Raw genomic sequence first — 15,357 nt, 5'->3', positions numbered from 1 at the left:
AGATGTACTTATATGTAGTATCAGAGGATAAAGGACCGCAGCGACCCAAATAAATACAACCAAGTGGTTTATTAGAAACTGTACAACTGTGTCTGGGGCGGATGCGCAGCAGTTGAAGTCTTAATCTGCTGGCAAATGTCACATTGAAAGACATAATCACGCATCTGTTTGTACAGTCCCCGCCACCAGAAACGTTGTTGTAGCTGAGATACAGTAGCAGAAACGCCCGCATGCACAGACGCAACACCTTCGTGGGCAGCTGTAATCAGTGTGGACCTGAGGTCCGCATTGGGAATCAATCTTTCACCCACGTCTGGTATTTTCACATAAGGCACTTTATCAGGACTTAAGCGATATGAATACTTCGAAGGGAACCCCTTAGGATATTTACTTCCCTTCTCAGTCATGGCTACAGCCGCCAAGATGTCATCATCAATCTTAGTTTTGGAACGTGTAACTGCTGCAACCAAATATGTTGATACTGCTGATTTAGCGGCCTCATCGGCCAAACTATTGTCAACAGCGTGAACTCCTACGCGCTGATGACCGAGAGTGTGAATTACATACACGAGTGACAACTGCTCTTTAAGCTCAGCCACTCGGACCCAGATCATTTTATGTTTTATTGTGCTACTCTTGGAATCACGAAAATCATTCTGAGTCCAAAAGAACAGGTTCTCATTGTAAGACTGGACACAGTAGTAAGAATCACTCACAATAAGAGTCATCACACTAGGATAAAGTCTAAGTGTGCATGACTTTGGACTTGAATTCATCATTCACCATGGTACCTACCACAATGGCGCAAGCTGAAACGTATGCGTGCCTAGACCCATGCGCAACTTGCGCTGAACGATCAGTGTATATGATACAATGGAAATCCTCCAAAGGTCGCATAGTCAGTGGCGCAGGATGAACAAACTCATACTGCAAAAACTCTTGTGACTGCAAATAGGCATCAAAATAAACGTGACATCTGGAGACGTCAATGATGAGCCCATTGTATCCACCGTGGGTGCAAAGCTTTAGAATTAGGTACACTGGCTTTCATCACTGTCTCCAACGCAGGATAACGGGTAACAATCAACATGTGTTTTCCCTGCGACAGTGCACGTTCCTTAAGAATCGCCATTTGCACTGCTGTCAAAACTTTTTCCACAGTGGAAAACCACCTTTCAGCACTTTGGAGAATATCAAGAAGCCGGCGGCTTCTGGCTGATTTAGCAGAGGGACATGGCTCCTCCCTCGATCCCCTCACTTCCGCTAGTGGAGATTGTATTTAAGTGTTATGGGTGCCCGGGCGCGCAGTGGACCCTTGCAGCGGGCGCTCCATAAGCAAGCCCGTCTGCAGCCGTCCGCGGCCCGATTGTGGCCAGCGCCAGTTGTTATGTTATGTTATAAGGTCTCTTATATAGCGCACGGCTACTCCAAGGAGTGTCCCAGCGCTATGGCAAAGAGAACTGGGAAAAAGTACACTACACAGCAACTCACAGGGGGCAAAAGAAAATTATTGAGAGAAAAGCCAGGTCTTCAACTCCTTTCTGAAAGAGAACAGACTGTTGGCCTTTCTTAGGGAAACGGGGAGCTCATTCCAGCACCGAGGTGCCAGGTATCGAAAGGAGCGACCTCCAATACGTGCGCGTCTAATGGGGGGAACAACGGCTTTGGCCAACAAGGCCGACCGTAGAATCCTTCTAGGCGCGTAGAAGGCCATACGCTTCCCGATGTATTTCGGGCCAATCGAATGAAGGGCCTTAAAAGCAAGGGTCAAAACCTTAAAAGCTGCCCTTTTGACTGGTGGCAAGGTAATTCAATGGGGGAGGGATGACTTGCTGTCCTTTAGAGGCAGACCTTGCTCGAGGGATCATGCTTTAAATGTGGCTAACAAAGCATTACCTGGTAATTGTATTGCCTGCAATCTTGTGTTAGGGAACACCATGATAAGCGACAAGGAAGGCAATAAGTTGGGGCTAAACATGCTGGTAGACAGGATTAGAGCATGCCTAATAAATTGCAGATCGCTACCTAAGCCTTTTGAGGCGGTATGGCTCTTACTTGCAGAGAATGATTGGGACATCATGTTTCCGGCAGAAACATGGCTAAAAGAGGATGCCTTATCAGCAGTTGCCCTGGTCATTCCACCAGGTTTTTAAATTTGTTTTTCTAACAGAGAGAGAGGAGCAAATGAGAGGGGAAGCCATTATTTTGAAAGACTCCTGGAAAATTGCCTCGTCAGCGCTACACAATATGGATGTGATTGAAGAGCTAAAGGTCTGCATTACAATTCGTCCTACAACCTCCTTTTCCGGGATTCTGATTTATAGACCCCCAGAGGGTGAACTTAGTATAGTGCCTGAATTTTGTAACTATCTTGCGCAGAAATCTTTACTATATTCTAATTTGACAGCATTAGATGATTTTAACCTAAATGTTAATGACCATAGTTGTGTGCATGTGTTTTCAACATCAATATCTCAATCGGATTTAGTACAAGGGGCAAGTAACAACATATATACAAGATATTATGAGAACGTGGAAAAAAGGAAAGAGAGACTCTTGGGGTTTCAGTTTTTAGAAAGTGCACGTAGCATCATATATTTTAAGAACACATTTCATACAGGACAGTTAAAGCAGCACTGTAGGCATAAAATGCGGTGGCAACCCAAGGGACTTTGTGCACTAAGTGTTAGTGGAGCAAAGAGTGACGGCGCAAGTGACAGGTGGGTGAATACAGCGAAGGACGCAAGGTGACAAAGTGACAAAAACACAATATTTACAGAGACAATGGTTTGTACTCATTCAATGAGTGATGATTATTTGTTTGGAGAACCAAGGTTGATGGTGTGCCATAAGTCGCGCTGTAAAAAGGGTCGACGGTGTTTCGATCCTATCTATTCAGGATCTTCATCAGGACCGGGTTGCCAGTTTAGGAGAGTGCTGCAGGGGAACAAAAGTAAAATGAGGGCAGAGAGGAGGACTGGGGACACAGTGCAACTGTGGGGGTCAAGCGAGTCCAGGTGGGGATTGGTCGACTGGCTTGGGTACGCAGGACAGGGTGGGGGATGAGATTCTGGTGAATGGTGGCAAGCGAGCACAGGAGTGCAGAGGGACTGGAATGAACAGGGCACGGGAAAAGGACAGGGGATGGAGTGTGGTATGGGGATGAGCTGTTTGTTGAGGGCAGTGGTCAGATAAGGAGCTTAGACAGTCTGTGGAAGGAGCGCGGTATGGGTAGTGATACAGGGTAGGTAACGTGCGTGATTAGAGATAATGGCGAAAAGAGGAGTGAGTTGGGCGGAGGTGAGGGACCACAATGCCCTTGTCAGTTGGCGATAACTGCGATGTCCAATTAGGAGAAGCAGTGCTGGTTCTTGCCTGAATAGGGCAATGCGCTGGGGGCCCGATGGTCTAGAGGAAGGTGGGAGGGGGAAGGAAAAGGAGGTGTTGGTGCCCGGACGGGGGCGTTCAACAGCAGGAGGCAAACGGGAAACGCGGGCGGGGGTGGATTGGGTCAAGGCAACGCAGTGAAGCGCGGTCAGACTAAGGAGGAAACTTACAGAAGCTGCTGTAAGCGGGCAGGGCGGGACGGTGGTCGTGGTGGTCCAAGGATTAATCGCAACGGCTCAGGGGAGTCTGGAGTGGGGGGTTTCTAAAATCCGGGGAAGAAAAACGGGTGAACAAGGCTCGGCTGAGAAAATAGTCGCGAGCAGTGCGGGACGGGGAGGCGGAGGCAGGTAAAAAACTTGGAAAGGGGAAACTTACAAGTGAAAGTGAAGAGTGGGCACAGAAACGGAGCCCCGATCTGGTCCGGGGGGAAGGACGTCTTCACTGTGGTCGAGGTCAGGTGACAGGGTCTTGCAAAGCTAGTAGCCCTGTCAGGGGTCAATTGTCGAAACCTGTGGACATGAGAGAGGCGTAAAATCGGTATGTGGACTGGGGGACACTGGATGAGGTGAAAGTCCACATTCAGGCGGGCGGAGGGCTTACCTCGTGTTTAGGAAAGGGCCACCATCAGAGTCCGGGGGCCGGGACACGGTTCGTGTTCAGATCAGTTGAGGGAATCTGTGTCGGGCAACTGGGTAGCAGTGGGAGAGGTGAAACTGGATAAGGCAATTCCAGGGTGGGCTTGTCCCATGGTGGAGGTGGGGGTGGGGGCATGGTATGTGGAGCACAGGGATAGCAAGAGAAAAAAGACTGCGGGCAAGAGGAAGATTCTTGAGTCAGTGGGCGCGCGTGGGCTAGAACGTGGGGGGAGAGAGAGAACGAGTTCTAATAGATACACAGTATGTACATAATAAAAGAAGGAAACCTCACACACGATGAATTAACGGTGCACATAGGATTATACGCAAACCCACAGGTAACTGCATAGAAATGCGACATTTGTGAGGCGGTATAAATAATCATGGATTCAACAGTATTGAAAATTTGAATGGCCTAGAAAGAGCAATCGTAATTGTCTAAAGTAATCTCTTCAGTAATTCGCAAGGATACTTTGAGTGTAAGGAAGAAAATAGGCGTCCAGACATGGCGAAAAATTAAATAAAATGGCACATGGTACACAGTGAAGAATTTACAATGACATATATAAATTGGGCCCAGTGGTGAGCCATGTGTTTGATGTGATTAGGAAGGCCAGTGTACTGTGTCAAAGGTGGATTGAGGTAAGTACGGGCAGGTCCGGAGCGGTGTGGCTCTAATTTTGGGTTGGTAAAGGCGTGCGGAGAGGTCTGGCTCGTTAGTAGGGGTATGGACAGCACAATGGTGGTTCTGGCACATAGATGTAATGGGGTAGTTCAGAAAGGGGTATTGTAATAAATGAGCCACTCTACTGATTTTGGCACCCTGTGATGACCCTCACCACTACCATTTTAAATGATTTTAGTGCATTTGCGCAGGTCTCAGGCAGTAGAAAGCACACGCACACAGCGTCGCTGAGACACACTTTATCTTCGGGTGCCCCCGATCACAGGGCACCTCTGGCGAGGGTCTCAGGCTGCAACCTTCACATTCATACAGCGTCACTGAGACACACTTGCCCTTCTGGTGTGCATGATCATGAGCTAGTCCGCGTGAAAGTCTTAGGCTGCACCAAGCACACGCACACTGCGTTGCTGAAACTTACTTGGCTTCCCAATGAACACGTTCACAGTACGATCCTCTCAAAGGACTTAGGCGGCACCAAACACACTCACACCGCGTTGCTGAGTCTAAGGATGGAACTCGAGGTGCCCAAGATCACAGGGCACAGCTTACAAAGGTCTCAAGCTAGACAGAGCACACGCACACAGTGTCTGTGAGAGTCTTCTCTGGAAATTTTTGTGTTCCTGTGTTTCCAAACAAGGAGCCACCACACCTCAGGCCCTTGGGGATAGTTACTTCAGGCCACAGCACACAGCAAAGTCCTTCTAGCATGGGGACACAGCACACCGCAAAGTACCTTCAGCCTTTCCCTGGTTGAATCAGCAAACTGTAGGCCAGCCCCAGATCACACAGTAAGAGCAGTCCTATCCATCAGTCTCTTCAGTTGTTTCTTCCTTGGCAAAGGTCTTCTTGATCACACAGTAGCTCCAGTCTTGTTCACACTTGATCAAGCCATTCTCCAAAGTTCAGGGGCATCAGCACGCACAGTTATACGCCTCAATGGCTTTTAAGACTTTGTGTTACAACGGGCACTGACCCCTGCTCAACCCAGTTCTGGGTGCCTCCCTAGCAGTGCACCTAGCAGTGGCACCTTCTTCCTTTTATTAGTGGGTGTCTGAATTCTCAATCTCTCTGCAGGAGATGGGACAATTGTTTGATAGCAGCGGCCCCGGCCTCTTCACCTCTAGGGCTACTCCTCCCGCTACACTCCAGTTGCAGGTCAGCCTGTGCTGTCTCACCTACTCCCCTTGGTCAAGACATTCCCTAGCTCCTATCGCTTTCAAATCCAGACAGAAAATCCATAGCCAGGCAGAGATACACAGAAATGTTTAAATAACAAAAACCCAGCCACTTCTGAAAGAGTAGCTTACAAACGGATCACTGACATAATATCGATGACCAAAATATACACTTACCTAAATATCGATGAAAAAATATAGAATGCAAAAATATCGAATTCCTATCTACAAAAAGGGTAGTACAATAATATCGAATCAAAAATATCGTTGTAAAAAATATAGTTAGTCAAAATATCGATTTTTTTGATTCCTTAAAATTAATTGAAAATGAATTAAATAATAAATATAATTAACTTAAACATACTTAAACAACTTAAATAACCGTAAAATTAATAAATAATTAATGTATGTTAAAAAAAATACAATTTTATTTTTTAATACATATATGTATATTCAGGTAATATTAATAAAAAATATAAAATATTTTTACCATACGATAGAGGGAGAGTAAAATGTACTATTACAACTCTAGTGAGTGCAACAGTAGGGAAAGCGTTGGATAGCGTAGGGGTAAAAATAACCATTCCCACTCCAGTGAGTGCAACAGTTTGGAAAGCGTTGGATAGCGTAGGGGTAAAAAATACTATTCCCACTCCAGAGAGTGCAACAGTAGGGAAAGCGTTGGATAGCAGGAGGGTAAAAATTACTATTCCCACTCCAGTGAGTGTAACAGTAGGGAAAGCGTTGGATAGAGGGAGGGTAAGAATTACTATTCCCACTCCACAGAGTGCAACAGTAGGGAAAGCGTTGGATAGCGTAAAGGTAAAAAATACTATTCCCACTCCAATGAGTGCAACAGTAGGGAAAGCGTTGGATAGCGTAGGGGTAACATTTACTATTCCCACTTCACAGAGTGCAACAGTAGGGAAAGCGTTGGATGGTGGGAGGGTAAAAATTACTATTTCCACTCTAGTGAGCGCAACAGTAGGGAAAGCGTTGGATAGGGGGAGGGTAAAAATTACTATTCCCCCTCCAATGAGTGCAACAGTAGGGAAAGCGTTGCATAGCGTAGGGGTAACATTTACTATTCCCACTCCAGTGAGTGCAACAGTAGGGAAAGCGTTGGATAGGGAGAGGGTAAAAACTACTATTCCCACTCCAGTGAGTGCAACAGTAGGGAAAACGTTGGATAGCGTAGGGGTAAAAGTTACTATTCCCACTCCAGTGAGTTAAACAGTAGGGAAAGTAATGATTTAATATATTAATAGAAATGAATTAAATATCAATACCAATAAAACATTAATTAAAATTAATTATCAATTTAATCTTATATAATAATTAATTAATTAGAAATACAAATAATTATTAGTTATTAAAAATCAATTACCTATTCATAATTAATTAACAACTAATTAATTTTCAATAACACAAACTAATTATTAATACAAATTAATACCAATTAATAAATAATTAACAGTAATTATCAATACACAAAAGTATTTTTAATATGCAATTAATTACAATTACATTACTTCCCACCCTATTCCCCTATAAACCCACCACCTGCTACAGAAAATAAATTAATACAATTATCAAAATTATCAAAGAATTAATTAATAAAAACGAAGTAACAATTCATAAAAATTAATTACCAATTAAAAATGTATTAACAAGAAATTAAAAATCAATACCAATAAATACATAAAAAATATTTACTTAATTACAATTAAATTACTTCCCACCCTATTCCCCTATTAACCCCCAACCCGCTACGGAAAACAAATTAATACAATTAACATAATTATCAATTAATCAATTAAAAAAATGAATTACCAATTAATAAAAAAGTAATTACCAATACATTCAAAATAAATACCACTAAATAAATACAAATATTTAATTAAATACAATTAAATTACTTCCCACACTATTCCCCTATAAACCCACAACCCGCTACGGAACTAAAAAGCAAAATAAAATTAAAAATAATTAATAATTGTTAAAAATTTACATTTAATTTAATATATTTAAATTACTTCCCACCCTATTCCCCTATAAACTCACAACCCGCAACAGAAATAAATTACGCAAAAATTAAATAACATAAAAGTCATTACTTAAAAAAAATTAAACATACATTACAAAAATAATATACACCTTTCACACATATACTAACATTCAAAACACTTAAAAAAATTCGATATTATTAACAATTTGATATATTTTAATGCCTATATTATATACTTCGATATTTTAAACTTCGATATTTTAAACTTTGATATTTTGACAATCGATATTACTTACCTTCAATTCGATATTTTTAATAACTATATTAGGTCCATTAGATATTTTGTCCATTCTATATTTTTGATTCGATATTATGTCCATTCTATATTTTTACTTCGATATTATGTCTTGTTACCCTTACAAACACATAATGCAAAAACCCTCTTCATAAAAAGATGTGTTATTGCAGGGTGAGTTCAGGCATGCTAAACTTCACCTTTCCATCTTAAGCCTTTGGGAAGATAGGCTGGAAAACATTTTACACAGCCTTCCCATTCTATTCTAATGGGCAGGATGGCCTTTCAGCAGTGAAAACGAAATGGAGATTATTTCACTGCCAGGACATGGTACACACTTTGGTACATGTCCCACCTTTCACATGCACTGCACCCTGTCCAGGGGGTACCCTAGACCTACCATAGGGGTGCCTGATGTGTATGGAAAGGGAAGGGCAGGGTCTGGTAAGTGCGTGAACAGTGCCCCATTTTTTGATAAACAAAAAGTACGTGCACTTACCAGAACAACATGGCAGTTTAGGAATCTGCGCACAGGCCCAGCATGGCAGGCCTAAGTTCCCTCTTCCAGGCTACTTGAGTGGGTGGCACAATAAGTGTTGCAGGCCCACTGGTCGCATTTGCATTACTAGCCCTGGCACACATAGTGCACTTTACTAGGGACTTCACTAGTAATACAACATATAAATAATGCACAACCAATCGCCACTGCACTGTACACAGGGAGCACTTGTACTTTGACACTGTTTTAGCAGTGGCAAATTTTCCAAAGCATCTAAGTTGGCAACACATGTAAAAAAAAGGTCTAGGGGAAAAGCAAAATGTTTAGGGAATTCTAGCCAAAAAGACCAGGTCCCACACTTGAGCTCTCTGTTTTTATACCCAACTTGTCAATCCAAAAGACTAAACAAAAAGTGCACACACCAGCAGGCAGTATCGGCAGGTGGGCCTAGACTCCTTAACATCTTTCAATCACTTGTCTAGCTTGCTCCTTACTTGGTACAATTCGGGAAAGTTCACACAACCACCTCTTCTACCATCCCTGACTAACAGTTCCATTCCATATCCCCCTGTGATGTTGTGTTCCTTCTTTTGTACATATTTATTGTTCTGGCATCTTTACAACATATTTTATCATCATCACCAAAAGAACTTTATTCGATTCACAGAATCATAAAAGCATAATTAAAATACTAAAAACATTATTGAATAAACACATACAGTGCATTGATCCTCATATTATTTACAGTTAGCACCAACAAAATTATGTAACAGTATGCTACATTTACACAGTTGGAAATCTTCAATTGATTTTGTCACAGAAGTTTTTGTTCCCTATGTACAATTTTTTAGCATTAATTTCCTTAAAGTGCCAAGTGGAAACCTTGCTAAAACACTTATAATACATTGGTCATCATAATATTTACAATATACGTTGGCACAATTTTGTGTCATACGCTACATTTACACAATTGGAAGTCTTCGGTTAAATTTGTGGCAGAAATTTTGATCCCCATATACAATTTTTAACAATATATTCCACAAAGTGCCAAGTGCAAATTTGCATTTGTTACTTATTAAAAATACGCTATTAAAAATATTGACAATTCTTCGATGATAACAAGGAATTCATTATGGTTAGGACTCAATAAAATATACCTTCAAGAATACACATCCTAATACCTAGATACCAATCCCTAAGAATACCCCTATTTAAAATAGCATATATTGTCTTTAACATTTTAACCCTTCCTTTCTACTTATAAAGTTTGTAGTCAGTAAAAATCTGCTAACACCGAAGACAATGAGTTTTGAGGAATCATGTTTAAGTATACGCACCATATCATTATATTTTCTGATATTCAAACTTCTGCCTAGGGGTTTTATCCATTTTCTTCTGGAATTTACGTATTTAAGACAGAAGAATAAAACATGGGCAATATCTTCCCTGACCCCCAGATGGCACAGCGTACACTTAGAATCTTTGTCTCCATCCTGTTGTTGTCCCCATTTTGATGTAAAGGTTTTTATCTGCAGCATACCATACCTGAATTCCAGGTATAACACTACCCTAGACTACACAAACACCACAACACTACCCTAAACCCTAAAACACTACCACCAGGCACGACCCCCTGACCCTCAGTCCTAAGCACTTAAAAAGTAACCCCCACCCCAGGCCCAATCCCCCTTACATCTCTCCACTCGTGGTTCCTCTCTCCTGCTTCACATCGAGGGGCAGTGCACGGTGCACGTCGTTGTGAGGAAGCAGAAGAGCCTCTGTCGCCTCGCATGCATTGTAACAGCGCATCCGATGTTAAAACGCGCGTAGTAATGGCTACGCGTTGTTACGCCGCATGCGTTGTTACGCTTGCGATGTAATGGCATGCGGGGAAACAGCCGCATTGTAATGGCTGTTTCCCAGGGGAAAGTAATATAAATATCAAGTTTCAATAATTCTTTGATAATGTTTGTCTATGTTTTTAATTCATCGGTGGTCCAGATTCTGATCCAGTATGACAGGGTCATCCAGATTGTCTTGTGTTCAAGTCATTTTATACCCAGGTCATATATTAGCGGAATCAAAGGAGTGTTTTGGGAAATGCAACAAATATTCTTAAAACCTTGGGGCATATTAGCAACAAATAGCGGGAATTATCGCTAAACGCGCTTAGCGCATTTTTTTTATTGCTGCCTATTGTCGGATATTATCGCAGAGATCACATGCTATTAGCAACGTTTATCTCCAATGCGATAAAATATCCGGTGATAGCGGCTCAATGCGAGAATATCGCTGGAAATCCAGCGATATCCTTGCATTAACACCAATGGGGGCTTAATCTGATAATCCACCCCCCATTGTCTATACAGGTAAGTCAACTGTTTAGCAGGCGTTAGATTCTAGCAATAATCACGCTTAGAGCGATTTTTTTTATCGCTTCGCCTGCAAGCCCGTTGGGGTTTGGGACAACAGAATTGTGTCATCTGCGAATGTTAGTGTGCAGATGTGAGTCCCTCCAAGTTTTGGGGATTCATGTGATTTTTCAGAAACTGGACCATGTTGTTAACATATAAAAGGAACAAAGTGGGCGCAAGGACGCATCCTTGACGCACACTTCTCTAGACTGGTATCTCATCCGTGAGTTCCCCTCTTTTACCCCAACGGACTTTTGCGAAATTGCCCACATGAAGCCTTATCAGATTAATTAAAATCGTGTTAGGTACTTCCTGCTGTAATAGATGTATCCATAATAGATCTCTATGGATTGAATCAAATGTGGCCTTTAGGTCAATAAAAGTGACATATAAGTGGCCGGATCTCAACTTTGTATATTTCCAGGCTATAGTTACAAGTCTAAACACTTGATCTATTGGGCTAGTTTTCCTTCTAAAGCCCGCCTAGCAAGATGAAAGTACATCGTTTTCATTCATCCAGTTGTTTAACTTATCCAAGATTTGCTTGGCATAGACTTTTTTAAATATATCTAGCAGACTAATAGGTCTGTAGTTAGCGGGATCGTCTCTGCTGCCCTTCTTATAGATGAAGACGAATTCCGCTCCCTTGCCGGACTATGGGATTGGTTGTCGCCTGGCAATTGCGTTGCATAGATGATTTATATACGGCGCCCACACCTCGGGTGCATGTTTAAAAAGGTCCCCTGGTATCTTATCGAGACCTGGAGCTCTAGATTACTTAATGGCTGCTAGCGCAAGTGTTGTATCTTCTATGCTAAAGTGTAATGGCTCAAACTCATTTAGAGCCAGCAGTCCCTCAATGCTACCTACGGGAGCTTTGTCTACCAAATTTGGAGGTGCGTACAAATTAGCAAAGTGTCTTTGCCATGTAGAGGGGTCTAGTGGTAGTCTTGGGCCGGATTGCTTGTTTTACCACCACGGTCTATAATCCGCCAAAACATGGACTGATCACCAGCTTTGCTGCTACTATCAGGTCCTTCCAGCTGTCATATTCCCAATTTCTTCAGGCTACTTTCAGGGTTTTATTATATACATTTCTTTCGTGTCTGATCACAGCCATCTATTTGGATTGAATGGCCTTACTGAGGCGTTGTTTGGCCACTACACATTCTTTATTAAACCAAGTATTAAATGGTCTTGTTGTATCCTTACAATTCGTTTACCTGCTTGTGATTTGCTTAAATAAGGTTTTATGTGTTCTATCAGCATCTGGTGAATCTGAGTTATAGTTATATTTTCAGGGCATGAGTGAGGGGTTCAACTTGACTGACTAAAGTTTGCTATTTTACTGCCCTTCTATTATTACTTACCAAGGGCAGTATAATCTCTACTCTTGTTTCAGTTTGTGGAGATGGATGTGTCAGAAACCATTTTCCCACCAAGTCTAAGCAAAGTGGGAAATGGTCGCTTTCTCTTCTGTTATCAACTTTATAATCCTGTACATAAGCCCAGTAAGCTTCACTTATCATGATGTAATGTATTCGAGATGCAGAGTGACCGCTCGAGAAAGTATTTAAACATTCAAGGTCTGAGGGGGATCTGCCATTACAAGACCTTAGGCCTTTCTCTATGGTGAAGTGAAATATTTGCATTGCTGATACAGAACACCCCACCATATTTTCTACTCTGAGTGTCGGGATCCCCATTGCCAAGTCTTCTTCCTCAAAGATGGTATCTAGTGGGGGTGGGCGCAATTTGCGTAATCGTGTTATGCAAATCTCGGCAAAATGATAAAAAGTCTCCGCGAACACACAGAGGGCCATATGTATCATTGAAATTCGCATTCGCAAAGGCCGAAATTCGGCCTTTGCGAATGCGAATTCGCAAAATGGAATGTATTAAGCAAAATGTGGGGAAAAATAAGGATTTGCAATATTTGGGATTCCTTATTTTGCAATTGCATTTAAGGAATGGCAAATTTTGCGATTCCTTAAAAGTCAATGTATGATGCAAAAAAAAATTGCTAATTGTCGCTAAGGAATCGCAAATTACCACCAACTTCAAGTTGGTGGTAATTTGCTATTTTCTTGAAAAACGAAACTTTTTGCATTTTTCAAAGTGCCATGTGATGCACATACATGCCCTTAGGGCATGTATGTGCACCACATGTGCACCTATGCTTATTTCAGGGGTGCTCCAGGGTGTCCTTTGGACACCCCTGCACCCTTGAAATTATTCTCAATTTGCGATTAGCAAATTGCGAATCGCAAATTTAGAATAATTTCACATTCATTCCTATGGGCCTCCTGGCCCATAGAAATAAATGGGAAAATTATTCCTTAATTGCGATCAGCAATTTGCTAATCGCAATTAAGGAATTTTAAGAAATCGCTAAAAAATAGCGAATTGCTACATACATACCATTTTGCGATTTCTAAATGGCGATTCCTTAAAAATCGCTATTAAGAAATCGCAAAAGGGTATGTTGATACATATGGCCCAGAAATTCCGCAAACACACGGAATTGCATGTTGACGTTGCTATATTCCTGTTTGCAATATTTGTTTGCATGCTCGGGGGGGAAGTATCTCGTGAACATGCATTTTGAGAACGCGAACAAGCAACAAATTTCACGAAGTCGCGGAACGCAGAATTTTGGGCAATTTCCACGAGCGGAACAGAATTTATCGCCCAGTCCTAGTATCTAGTCCTGATAACGGTTCATAGCAACAATAAAATCTCCCCCAACTATAATGGGCCCATTTGGTATGATAGAATCCAGGATTTCTTCCAGTTGTTGAATTATCGATGATTCTTTCGAACACTCCCTTGGTCTTATATATATATAAAAAATGTGCATCCGGGACCTATTTTGGAAACTACATTTTAACCCCAGGATATCATTTGAATCAGTTGGTACAATTTCATGGTTGCATTTATGTGATTTTTTAACCAAATTAGTAGGCCACCTGACGGTCTACCTTTGCTTAACTGTTGAGCCTCTATGCTGAATGTTCTGTAGCCCACTTTGTATAACGGCTCCCTCGCCCAAGTCTCCTGAAAGAGGCAGCGGTCAAAGTTATCAATATAATCCTGCCAATCAGGTTCATAAAGTTTTTTGGGTAGTTCCGCTATATTTCAAGAGACCATCTTCACACATCCCGATGTTGGATAGATTGATGTATTGGGCGGGCAATCAGGAATAATTGTGTAATCCAACCCATGTGACTCAGAGATATTAATTACCTTGCTTCCCTCAAGATCTTTTCTTTTATGGAATGCGTCCTGGATGGGTTGATCATCCGAGACTACTAAGCTTTTGTTCCCAGCTGTCGAAATGGGTATACCCCCCTCTGTAAGATTCAGTCTTGCCTGCTGATTCAGTCAATCTACAGCTTCAAGATTATTTGAGCCCTCCGTAGCTTTTGTGGCAATATTACATCTCTCTAAGTTTGTTTTATTCCTTCTGAGGCTAAATTTAGAATTGAATAAGGAGTGGGTTCGTAAGTTCATGGTTATTACATTTTCTGCGATAGTTTTTGAGTTCAGTATTAGTTTTATATCATCCAAGTCCCCCTCCTCCTGATGCACCTGCTCCACATTATATATATATCGGATCTTATTACAGAAAGGCACTATCGGTTATTTCTGATCCAATGAATTAGCTTGTTTATGAGGGAGTCCTTATCTTCCCTAGCACCCTGTTTTAGTTTTGGGACATTAGTTAAAAAGACATTATACCCACTCCGCTGCCCCCTATTCGCATGATAGATTATTGGGTGTGATTCCTGATTCCATTGGGGGCCCCTATTATCCTGCCCAAAATTTGGATATGACTCAGAATTTCCTTGGGCGGCTTGAGGTTGCCCCTTTGCAGATTGAACTTCTAGGTGTGTGATTGTATGTTGCCCATGTTGGTGCAAGAAAGGCAATCCAGAGTGATTGTATGTATTAGTCACATGATGCCTTGGTCTGGGTGGAGAGTGTGGTGTATGAGACCTGTGTTTACTCAGGTTTATTACTTGGTTTGATGAATATTTTGGTGCTACTCCAGGTGGGATTCTATCTGAAGTGTTTTCTATCTGGGTGTTATGAGGTTTTCTCTTTGTATGTTCTTCCTCCTCTGGTACACTGACCTCAGCTACTGGGTTTTTGTGTAAATTCGTTGTTAGCACCTCAATCATACTTTTGATTATCATAACCTCTTCCTGGACTACGTTAAGTTTTGCCCAAAGATCCAGCAAGAGTGTATAAGTGTC

The sequence above is a fragment of the Lissotriton helveticus genome, chromosome 5_1, assembly GCF_964261635.1.
Source record: "Lissotriton helveticus chromosome 5_1, aLisHel1.1, whole genome shotgun sequence".
Taxonomy (NCBI): domain Eukaryota; kingdom Metazoa; phylum Chordata; class Amphibia; order Caudata; family Salamandridae; genus Lissotriton; species Lissotriton helveticus.
This window is presented reverse-complemented; position numbering follows the sequence as displayed.